A 12667-nucleotide genomic window follows, 5' to 3' on the forward strand; every position below is an offset into this window, starting at 1 on the left:
ATTGTCTCCCTTGATGTGAATCGAAAGAATTTGCACTCTTTTACTTTCATTACCCGACAACTTCCAGATTTTTGTTTGCATATTTTATTTGATCTCAGTTACTACTTAAATTGCTATTTTTAACTCATGTATCTTTTATTTCAATAATAATTATTCTATTTTTCTATTTATATTTTAGCACCTGTTCGGATGTAATTCTGAGATTAAGTGGTGGCAATACTCATTCCCATTTCTTTTATAGCACTGTTTGCATATCATGAGTTATTTTGTCTTACTTAACCTGTCCATGACTGAAATATGCCTCCAAGCATTTTATTTTTCCTCCAGCATACATGGGTGGTATATTTTATAAGCCCATACATATCTGTTAATATATTTCTGTTGTCTTTATAAGTGAGTGAAAGTTTGTCTGGATATAGAATTCTTGAGAAGCAGCCTTTCCCCATTAAAAGGCTATACATTTTACTCCATATGTAGTATTGTGAAGAAGTGATCTAGGCCAATCTTCTGTTTTAAAAAATACTTTTTTTAAGACTATTAAAAATATTTATCAGGTTTTATCTAGGTTTATTTAGCTGTGTCCTATATAGGGTGAAGTTTTTTGGTTAGCAGATACAGATTTTTATTCAGCTCAGTAATTTTATTTGTTACAGAAAAACGCTGATTGAGCTACAAGAATATAGACTGGGCAAAATGGCTCGTCTCACTCTTCCCTAACCCACTGACATAAGCCAATGAATCAGACATTTATAAAAGGAAATTTACTGAGTATCATGGACAAAAATATGGCAGGGTATTCTTCCCACCCCCTTTCCCCCAACCTCATCCACTTTTCCTAACCCTGTTCAAGTGCTCAAATGCTGTTCCTCTGGTTGGGCATTGTTGATGGCAAATACGATGTAAATGATTTCTTGTTCTAAAGTGGAAGTCAGAGGGCACCGGTGGGGTTTCATGTCTGATTATTCCTTTTATAGTGTTCTCAACGCACAAAATCTTGTCTATTAGACCAGAGACTCTGCTGGTTGTCCAAAGTCCTCATGACTATCACATCAGAAACCACTGTCCGCTCATTGGCTTTTTTTCTCCTAAGTTTGACTCAAAATAGAGTGCTTAATTTCTGCTGGTGCATCTACTTTATCTTGTTAGGAAGACAAAGTTTAAGCAGGAACTAAAATCTTTTAATGGCCTAATGTGCTGACCAAGACAAAATTCTTGTTATTGATCAGAGTAATTGTAGTTTGTAAAACTAGCTGGTGCTTATTCTCCTCTCTTCATTCTCCCGAGATAAGAATAAAAAATAAAAACAGTAACAACTATTCTTTTAAGGGAAGCTTTTCATGCAATATTAGATACTTTTGTATCATTTGTTTAGATTTCTTCTTTAATAAAATACATTATTTATATATTGAATCTCCATTTTATATCTTCCATAATTTTTTATCATTTTTGACCATTTTACTATTTTTGTCCCTTTCTTTGAACAGTGTTAGCTAGGTTTATGTTTGTCTTCTGCATGACTTATTAGATTTTCTGCAGTTTAGAGTCTGACCTTTACAAATTTTAGTGTAATTTTAAATTCTATTAAGGCATTCTTTACTTCCTCCCTACATTCTTTTAGTGAATCTATCAATTTCCTTTTTTTGTATAAGTGTTTTTTCTTAGTTCACCTTTACTCCTTTTGTTTAGAGAGTGCACAGTTTTCTTTGATTTCCTTGAGAGCATAGATAAATGGTTTCTAAAATTTACTTATGTTTCCTGCCATAGTTACATTAAAATATTCTCTTTACCTCTTACATGCTGTGTTTATTTCCCTTGGTAGGATATAATATCTTTATGGGTATCATTTCATCTTTATATTTATACATTCTTAAATGAAAAAGATTTATTCTGATCTTGTTTTTGCCAATAAATAGCATGGGTGGATTCTTTTTGGGTTTTGTTTAATATTCTCTTGTAAGATGTTAGGATCCTTTCCTAAAAGCTACAGTTGAATGGTGGGTAGGGTAAATTTATATTCGTGGCCCAGCAATCTGGAAGAAGTTGGAGGCGAGGGACATCCAAGCAGGGAAATTTCCTCTGCTTGGTTTATTCTCTGTACATGGGGAAACTGCTGTGCTGTGGGTCAGCTTTCCATAGCTAGTTCTTTACCTCCTGGCTTCCCCTCAAAAGTACTGTTTGGCTGTGTCTGACCTCCTTCCTGGAGCTCCTGCCTGCTGTTTCAGGCAAAAGCCCTACTTCAGTGGGAGAGTCAGATTCCTAACTCACTTCATCCACCAAAATAAACTCCAGATGGATTAAAGATTTACATGTAAAAAAATATAAAACTTTATGATTACTTGAAAAATATATGGTAAAATATTTCTGTACACTTTGGGTGGCAATGTACATTTTAAGTCCAATACGAGGGCAAATTAAATTACTGATAGATTTAACTATTTTAAAATGTGTATAACATCTGTATGTGAGGAAGCTCACTCCATATACCATTATATGGCAAATAAAAATGTTTATAACATGATTTGATGGTCAAAGAGTGAGTCCTTATGTATAAAGAATTTTTGTAAACCAATAAGGAAAGTATGAAAGTTCTAACAGAAAAATGAGCAACATTAAGAGATAATTCATAAAAAAAGAAAATACAAATGGCTAATAACATGAAAAAGCCATTTAGTATCATTAGTAATCAAATAAATATAAATCACAGCAATGAATTACAATTTTCTTTATTATATGGATAAATGGAAAGAAAAGGTATTAATACTTATTTGGTACATCATGAAAATTTTTCTTTCCAAGACATTCTTTTTAATAGTTGCATAATAATTCATGGCTTGGATGTAACATGATTTATTCCTCTATTGATGGACAGTATATTGTTCCCATTTTTCCCCACTATAATAAATGCTGCAATAAACATTCTTTTATATAGGAATAAACTATGGCTATTATATCTACAGGGTAGATTATCAGGAGTGGTATTGTCATAACTAAGGGAATGAAGAAGCAATTCACATTTTTAAAAAATACTTATTTATTTATTTATTTGGCTGTGTGGGTCTTAGTTGCGGCATGCAGGATCCAGCTCCCTGACCAGGGGTAGAACCCAGGCCCCCTGCATTGGGAGCACAGAGTCTTAACCGCTGGACCACCAGGGAAGTCCCACAATTCACATTTTTGCCAACAGTATATGAAAATGCTCTTACCCTACTTTTAATTTTCTCTAATACTGGATGTCACCACCCTTAAAATTTTTTGCCAACTGAATGGGTAAGAAATTGAAGAGCACTGCTGTTTTAATAGTTAGTCCTCTGACCCTCATTGAGTTTGACTCTCATTGTATATGGTTATTGGATATTTGCTTTTCCTATTCATATGTTTTTTTGTTTGCTTTTATATTTTCTTTGTCAGTATGTAGAAATCTTATACTACTACTACTAATATTTTATTAAATTTTTAATATGTAGTATTTTCCAATCCATTTTTCATATTTTCTTTACGAATATATAGAAATCTTCTTATATTAATAATATTTTATTTAATATTTAATATTTTTTCAATCCATTTTTCATCTTTGACTGTGTTTATTTTTTATATAGTCAAATGTGTCTGGTTTTTCTCCTAGAACTTCTGGGTTTTCTACCTTTGATTAAAAGTTCTGCCCAACATTTATTTCCCTAAAGTTTACTCTATTTTTGTTTTATGTTTTACAATTGTATCTTTACCCCATTTGAAATATGTTTCTTTCTATGATGGGAACTAAAGTCCAACTTAATTTACTTACAAATGGATAGTTTTGACAGCATTATGAATAAATAGATTTGTCTTACTAAATTAAAATTCTGTCATATTAACTTCTTGTGTATATTGAGAACTACTACTGATTCTCTTCCATTCCACTAAATTATTTGTGTATTTCTTGTTTAAGAAGATATTTTAGTAAGTTTTAGTAGATGGTTAGGGAAGTCCTCAACTTAAAATTGTTTTCACATTTTTTCTCTTCTTAGACATTTATTCTTCCATTTGAATATTAAAATCATTTTAACATAATTCAAAATGATTATAAGTCAAATGGATTGTTTTCAAAGTTTATGCTTTTTTTAAAAAATAAATAAACAAATTTATTTTTTAAAAAAAGGAAAGGAAGAATCTTCTTGAACACAGGGGCATGAACTCTTTTTTTTTTTAGACATCTTTATTGAAGTATAATTGCCTTACTATGGTGTGTTAGCTTCTGCTTTATAACAAAGTGAATCAGTTATACATATACAATATGTTCCCATATCTCTTCCCTCTTGCATCTCCCTCCCTCCCACCCTCCCCATCCCACCCCTCTAGGTGGTCACAAAGCACCGAGCTGATCTCCCTGTGCTATGCGGCTGCTTCCCACTAGAAAGTATATGCTTTTTGAAGGATATACATTTATAGTATTTTGGCATAAAATCTTCCTTTCCAAGGACATAGTTTGCCTATCTACTTGTTCAAATCTGATTTTGTATTTAAGAATAAAATTTTATAACTACATAGTTTTTTTTTCCTTCTGTGAATAGCAATTTTTTTCTATTTTAATATCTGAATGGTGTTTGTTAGATATAAAATGTTGGTTCTGTGTATAACATATCTAGTCACCTTATCAAATTAACTTATGAATTGTAGTAGCTTTAATTTTAGGGTCTTTTGAGTTTTCTGGGTATAAAATATTTATCTAAAAATATAATTTAAAAAATTTATTTATTTATTTGACTGCACCAGTCTTAGTTGAGGCATGTGGGGTCTTTTAGTTGCGGCATGCCATATCTTTTAGTTGCGGCACGCCAGATCTTTTAGTTGCGGCACGCCAGATCTTTTAGTTGTGGCATGCAGAATCTGTTTCCCTGACCAGGGATCGAACCCGGACCCCCTGCATTGGGAGCGCGGAGTCTTAACCACTGGAGCACCAGGAAAGTCCCAAAATATAATTTTGTATCATCTATTATTTCTGACATTTACTTTTTTATCTTCATTTTGTCATTTCAAGAATATTATGTAAATAGAATCATATGGTATGTGACTTTCAGAATTGGCTTTTTTCATTATGCCTAATTCCTTGGTGATTCAGTCAAGTTATTACATCTGTCTATACTTTACTCCTTTTTATTTCTGAGTAGTAGTCCATGGTGTGAGTATACTACAATTTTTTTAACCATTCACCCTTTGAAGGTCTCTGGGTTGTTTCTGGTTTTTGGCTATTATGAATAAAGCTGCTAAGAAACATTCATTCAGATTTCTTTGTGAACCTAAGTGTTCATTCCTCAGGGATAAATGTCCAGGAGTGCAGTTTTAGGATGTATGGTAGTGGCATGCCTAGTTTTGTAAGAAGTGGCTGAACTATTTTCCAGAGAGACTGTATCATTTTACATTCCCATAAACAATGCATGAGTGGTCTAGAATCCCTGCCTCCTTACCAGCATTTGCTGTGAGCACCATTTTTCAATTTTAGCCATTCTGATAGATAAGTAGAGATATCTCATTGAGGTTTCAATCTGCATTTCTGTAGTCACTAATGATGTTGAATATTTTTTCATATACTTATTTGTGTATGTAGATCTTCTTTAATGTCTCTTGTCTTTTGCCCATTTTCTCTTTTGATTGTGTGATTTACTTATTTATTTTTACTGTTGAATTTTGAAGAGCTCCCAGATATGTAGTTTGCAAATGGTTTTGCACACTTTGCAGTTTGCCTTTTTATTCTCTTAACAGAGTCTTTCTTAGAGCAAAAGCTTTTAATTTTGAGGTCCAATTTGTCAATATTTCCTTTTATAGATTGTGATTTTGGTGTCAAGCCTAAGAACTTTTTGGCAAGCCCTAGATCCTGAAAGTTTTATTATATGCTATTTTCTACATTTTATGTTTTGCATTTAAGTCCATGATCCATTTTGAGTTAATTTTTGTATAAAGTCTGAGATTCTTTTTTTTTCTTTCTTTCTTTTTTTGCCCTATGGATGTCTAATTGCACCAGACCTTTTGTTGAAAGAGCTGTCATTCCTCCACTGAATTGCTTTTGTACTTTTTTCAAAAGTCAGTTGAATGTGTTTATGGGGGTCTGTTTCTGGATTCTCCATTCTGTTCCATCGATTTATGTATCGATTCCTCTGCCAATACCACTCCGCATCTACTTACTTTTGTGATTCAACAATTACGTTTTTTATGTGTAGAAAATCCTTATAATTGAATCTCTTTCAGTCTTCTTATTATATTTATTTCTTTCAAAACTTGTCATCTGCCTCTTCTAGCCGTTTTGTTTCTCCAGGAGTTGTCTGTTCTAGTGTTCTTGGTGTTAATCCTAGTTCCTTATTCCTTCCTGGAAGCTTTATTGTTTTTCTTTGTCTACTCATGCCTCTGTTCACTTTCAATGGGCAGGTCAAGTGTTTAGATCACAGTGGACCTGAATGTGGTTGTAGGGAGGAGGCCAGCCTTGTACTAGTCAGCTGCTGGTCCTCTGATGAAGCTCTGTGATGACACGTTTCTTTGCTCCCAGGTCTCCCTGGTTGCATATGTTTCACCTTTCTTACATACAGTGGTTGGGGCTACGTTAATCCCTCATCATGACTTTCCTACAGTTTCTCTGGGATCAAGGAGATTGGGTGGATCCTCCTGGGACAGCATACTTAAGGGATGATCTCTGTTCCATGAGGTACCCAAGTCTCCTGGGCCGGCCTTTGAGCTGTAGAATCCTCAATGATGCCACAGGCATCTTTTCTGCTGGCCCCTGTCCCAGAGTAGAATAAAGTCCTGGGCTAATTTCTCCCTTAGAGATTTCATCGTAATCTTGCATTTGAATTACTGCCCTGAGCTGACAGGCTCGACCATTCTGGCTGTCCCTCTGCCCTGGAGAAGTCATAGAATAGGTGTTGAGGGGAAAGGGGCATCAGTAATATTTGTTTAGGCCATGACTTCCTGGTAAAAAGTTTTAGAATATGGTTTCAAATTCCTTAAATTCAAAGACTCTGTATTGTTTAAATCAATTCAATAAACATTTACTTGAGAGAATATTATGGGCCAAAAGCTTTGCTAAGGGCTAGGCATGACAGATAAGGCCTGGAAAGAATGAGCACTATAGGAGATAGGAAACAGAAGTAGAACAATAGTTAAAATGAAGTGTGATAACTGCTATAATAGAGATGTACTAATATGAATAATTTCAGATATAAAGAAGCAAATAAATGTCTTATTTGGGAAAAAATTTAAGTTTTTAAAAATCTTTGGAGGTTTGATGCATTAGTCGAAATCAGAAGTAAATTTTATTAACAAGTTGAGCTATTGAATTATAAAATACTTTAGTGGAGAATGCATTTTAAAAAGAAGAGAATGCTAGCTGGGGGCCTCAGTCCTACAACCACAAGAAAGTGAATCAATAAGCTAAGGGAGCTTGGAAGGGGATTTTTCTCTAGTCAGGCTTCCAGATGAGAACACAGCCTGGCTAACCTCTTGATTTTAGCCTTTGAGACCCTGAACAAAGAACCCAGCTAAGCCGTGCCCAGACCTTTGCCATACAGAAACTGTCAAATAATAAGTGAGTGTTGTTTTAAGCCACTAAGTTAATAGTAATTTATTATGCAGCGGAGAAAATTAATATATCTCACGAGCATTGTATATTTCGTATGAACCTCAAGCTTCGTGTGATATCAACTGGTTTAAGACAAATATATTTTTATTTTTTGTCAATCTAACCCTAAATTTGTATATATTCTTGATGTTTAAACAGAAGAAATTCTTCCCTTTGGTTATGGTTTTGAATTTTACATTCCTGTGAAATAGTCTTTTTTCTTTTCTTTTCTTTTCTTTTTTTAATTCTGGAAGAGCTGTACTAATTATCCAGTAGACACTATGGCAGAAGTCACTATGTTTCTGATTGCAAGCAGAGAGCTACTCTGTCAAAGGAAGTTTATTGTAAGGATTCACAGATTGGAAGTCTCAGGAACTTTGTCTTCTCTGGGAACTGGTCCCTCTGCCTCTCTGCTTCTCTTTGGATGGTATCGTGATCTCCACTGATTGGCTTCCTTACCAACTAGTCAGTATTGTTTTTGCCCCTTTCTTATTTTGGGGTGCATGTATTGTTGCCTTGACATGTCCCTGACTCACTTTCATAGTATATTTTTACTACCAGCTTCTTAAATGGCTCACTCTCTTCTTTTCCCAGTATCAAGTGTTTGGGAGACTAATGAGGTTGGACCAGCTCAAAGTTTTGGGCAGGCATAGGCCACTGGCTGGCCTCTGGACGAGCTGTCACCGGTCAAGTGCCACTGTCTAACTCCCACCAACTGTGGTGAGATTGGGATCCCGTGGTAGAGGACTAAGCCGCTTCGGGGGCAGCTGTTATAGGCAGGCAGATTATAGTAAGTGAGGTGTGATCTGGATAGGTAGTGACAGCATTACTTGTATAATCTGTCAGATACCAAGAGGTTCTTTAAATGAAGAGCATTGTCTTTTTAGTTTTCTCATTTGTAAAACAGAGGAAGTGACATTCTTCCATTTGCTCTCTGAGTGTTGGACAACTTAATCCTGGAATAGTGAAAAGAAATTACAATGCCTTATTAAGTGTTGGAACCCATAAACTGTAATACTTTTCTAACCAGAATTTTTAACATTCTCCAGGGTCCTGAAATGATGCTTAATTCTTTGCCTTACTCTCTGCCTACAGTAGAGTCCTGTAAATATATTTGGAAGTTATTATGGCAAGAGATATAATTTTAAAGAAGAACATCAGTGTAAAGTATGTTGACTAAGTTTTTTGGTGTAATGAGATGCAGCAGAATCATAACGGAATGTGGTCATTCATGGAGCAGTGAGTTCCTGTTGCATGGAACAAAAGGCAAGGTTCACGTTTACATATTGCAAATGGATATCGTAAATGGATAGTTCTTCATGGGTTTTGCTGATTGAATTTCTTTGGCTGATGACAAAGGTACTAAAAACTAATGCAAAGAGAGATCTGACAGCAGGAATTTAATTTTTTTTTCCTTTACTTAATTAACCACATCCACTTTTGTATATTGCTTAGGCAACTCTAAGCCTCGACAGAATCCCCAATATACTCGTGAATCACCTGATTTATTACAGAAAGAAAATGTATAATTTTGGCTTGAATTAGAAGGGAAGAGAGGCGAGTTATAATTATTAGTCTGTAAAAAGCTACTTTCCCCCGATTTTTTTTCTGGCCACAAAGATATGCTAAGTTCAGTTTGTACTTTAGGTAGCTCTCTCTTTGCATTTTTTCTTGTGTGATATCTGTGGGAGGAAAGGAGGAATTGATTCAAGAGCTTGCATGTCTCCTTGTGAATTTACAGTCTGGATCCACTGTTGAGGAGGTCCAGTGCCAAGAGGCATATCTGGAAGCAAGGGGGTGGAGAGACTGAGGTCTTGGTAGAAAGTCTGTCTGGTCATTGATTTGGGGGGTCACTTCAGGCAAATGGCCTGGTCTGCTGCATTGTTTAATCTGCAGTGCACAAGAAGAGTTAATGAAAGAGCTGTATTATTCAGTGCTTCTGCCATGCCAGTCACTGTATTAATCAGTTCCCATTTATTGTTCCATATACTTCTTGCAGTATTCCTGTGAGGTACAATAGATATTCTCTGCATTTCACAGAAGAGAGTAGGCCCAAGGATGCTATGTAGCTGGTAAATTGCAGAAACAGGAGCCTGTGCTCCTAACCAGGGAGAACAGAAAATCTGAATCAACACTTAGCGTGCGGTAGACACCATGGTAGAGATATGGAGGGCTGCTATGGGAGTATATGGACTGCAGGGAGATCAGAGAACTTGAGGGAAATCAGATGCTGAGGTGAACTTTGAAACATGAGAAAGAGTTGATAAATGAAGAGAGTAGGGATAGGACATTCTGATAACAAGTAATAGCATTCTGTGAAGTTAAGTGGGTAGGTAACTAGGTGGGGTATATTGCTGCTCCTTTCTGCGGAAAGTTTCTCGAGAGCGATGATGGGAAACGGAGGTATAGAGGTGGGCAGGAGTCAGATCAAATTATGTCAGTTGCTTTTTACAAAGATTATGTCTGCACATTTCGTTTGAGGTCTCTAAGTGTACTATGGGGGAGATTCTTCTACTGGCTCTTTGTGCTGCTGTGATTTGCATCACCATTTCCATGGACACAACCCTACCTTATTATCTAATTTTCATTTGCCTGGAACCATTATACAAGCCACACCCTTTCCTCTTTTTTTCTAATATACACTCTCTTGAACCTGGAAGCAGAGCTTTGATCAGGTCTCTCTCCTGCTCACGAATTTACGGAGGCTCTGTAAGGTTTATTGATTAAAATCCAGCTTCCATAACCCAGAAGCTGTTAAAGAATCCAAGACTTTTTTCTGACCGTATTTTCGGTATTTCCTTTATTTAACCTGTGTTCTTATCAATCCATTGTTCTTATCTGATGCATTTGTTCAGTTTCCACCCTGTGCTCTCTCTTGGGGTCCCCTTCTTTATCTTCCCCCATCTTTGCATCTGCAAAGTCTGTCTTATCCAGCCAGCTAGAGAGCGGTAATACTAGATGCGTATCAACCCACTGAGACCTCTGGACCCTTCAAAGATCTTTAGGAGCTATCCTTTGCAGGTCTGGGGATTTTTTTCTAGCATTAACCTTCTACTTTCCACCTTCACCTAATTATCTGAGTCTCCATCTTATTGTCAAGTTCCTGGAGATCTATTGCCTGCCTTTTCCTTTGTCTTCTCCCCAGTACCTCACCTCTAGCATCATGAACATTCGCATTGAGTGCCCAAGGGCAAGTGACAATTTACCTCTTGTCCTGACCAGACCAAGCTCCAGGGTACTTTACCAGAATCCAGGCTCACCATTCCTCCTGCCCTCCAGTCTGGAAGGATGATGGGCCCTAATTCCATGTGCCTGTTGATTTGTTTTGTCATCTGTCCCTTCAACAAATATTTACTGATCACCTACTGTGTGCCAGGCACTGGAGACCTAGTGTTGCGCCAAACAGTTAAGTATGATCCTGCTTTCTAAGGAGGTCAGGAAGTGCTTCCTTGAGAATTCCCCAAAGCTGGTACTTGTCACCATCCCTAAGACTGTGCACTAGCACTGAATTGTGACTTGTTCACAGAAAATGGCAGGTCCTTCTGAACAGTTATCAAAGAAGCGCTCTGTTCTTCTAGCCTTGAGCCCTTAATCTTGCCCCAGCTCTCTCCCTTAGATATTAAAATATTGACCATGTTTTGGTGATCTGGTGCCTAACATTTGAACTCTAATATCTACCACTTGTGTTATTTGTTCCTTTATCAAGACCAGGTCTAGGTGACCTGAAGAACTCTTTGTACCTTTTCTTTTGATTCCTGGAAGTTGGTTGAATACAATTAAAATGGATTTTAATGCTTCTAAATTAGTCTTAAATTTATAATATACATACAAGATGGTGGGAGCAGGTGGGGAGGGGCTAGAAATATGTTGCATGATTCCATGTTTATGTTGGTAGTATTTTGTTAGTGTTAAGAATGGGGTGTAATTAAATTTTTAATAAATTATTTATTTGCCAGTATTTTTTTAGTGGTTAGTATGTGGCAGGCACTGTGCTAAAATTTACCATATGTATTATCTCATTTAATCATTTAAACCTTTGGAAAAACTGTCAACATCTTTCACTGAATCATGTATAAGTGCTTTCTTGGGCTTTTCACAATTTGGCCTATACTTTCTTGTTCAGACTCATTTTCCACTATCTTTGAACCCTTTGTGACAGTTAGTTCCTGGCTATTTTCCGTGCTGTATTAGCATATGTCTTTTTTTCCTTTATATAGAATTCATTCTGTTTGTTTTCTTTTTTTTTTTTTTAATATTTATTTGGCTGCGTCAGGTCTTAGTTGCGGCATGTGGGATCTTCGTCGTGGCACGCAGGCTTCTCTAGTTGTGGTGCACAGGCTCCAGAGCAGGTGGGCTCAGTAGTTGAGGTGCACAGGCTAATTGCCCCACGGCATATGGGATCTTAGTTCCCTGACCAGGGATCATACCCGCGTCCCCTGCGTTGGAAGGCGGATTCTTAACCACTGGACCACCAGGGAAGTCCCTAGAATTCATTCTTTTCTCTTCACATCAAAATCCTACACTTGAGAGAATGGATCTGTGGACACAGCAGGGGAAGGGGAGGGTGGGATGAACTGGGAGATTAGGTTTGACATAAATACACTACCACGTGTAAAATAGATAGCTAGTGGGAACCTGCTGTATAGCACAGGGAACTCAGCTCAGTGCTCTATGATGGCCTAGTTGGGTGGGCTGGAGGGGGAGGGAGGTCCAAGAGGGAGGGGATGTGTGTATGCATATGGCTGATTCACTTCACTGTGCGGCAGAAACTAACACAACATTGTAACGCAATTACACTCCAAAGATAAAAAAGAATCCTACACTTGTAGTTGTATCTCTTCAAGACACTCCAGTCAATTTATACTGAATATGATCTTTGGCACTGTCCTTAAATAAAGTAGATGCTCAGTGAATGTTAGTTATATTAAACATCAGGTGCTTTAGGTAGATTTGCTACTTTATCTCATTTACACTAAGCAGATGTTCTGCAATAGCCAAATAATCAATGAGATTTAAGACTGTTCATTGCACTTCATCCCTGCCGTCTTAAAGAACTAACCAGAGTGAAAACAAACAGCCTCTCTA

The 12667-nt window shown here is 36.6% G+C and overlaps 1 protein-coding gene across 4 annotated transcripts in view; it reads left to right on the forward strand.

The window, feature by feature from the left end:
• The window catches only part of SUGCT (succinyl-CoA:glutarate-CoA transferase), a 796055-nt gene that overhangs the window by 202483 nt on the left and 580905 nt on the right, over positions 1-12667 (forward strand). The window lies entirely within an intron of this gene.

Source organism: Balaenoptera acutorostrata, chromosome 7, assembly GCF_949987535.1.
Source record: "Balaenoptera acutorostrata chromosome 7, mBalAcu1.1, whole genome shotgun sequence".
Taxonomy (NCBI): Eukaryota; Metazoa; Chordata; class Mammalia; order Artiodactyla; family Balaenopteridae; genus Balaenoptera; species Balaenoptera acutorostrata.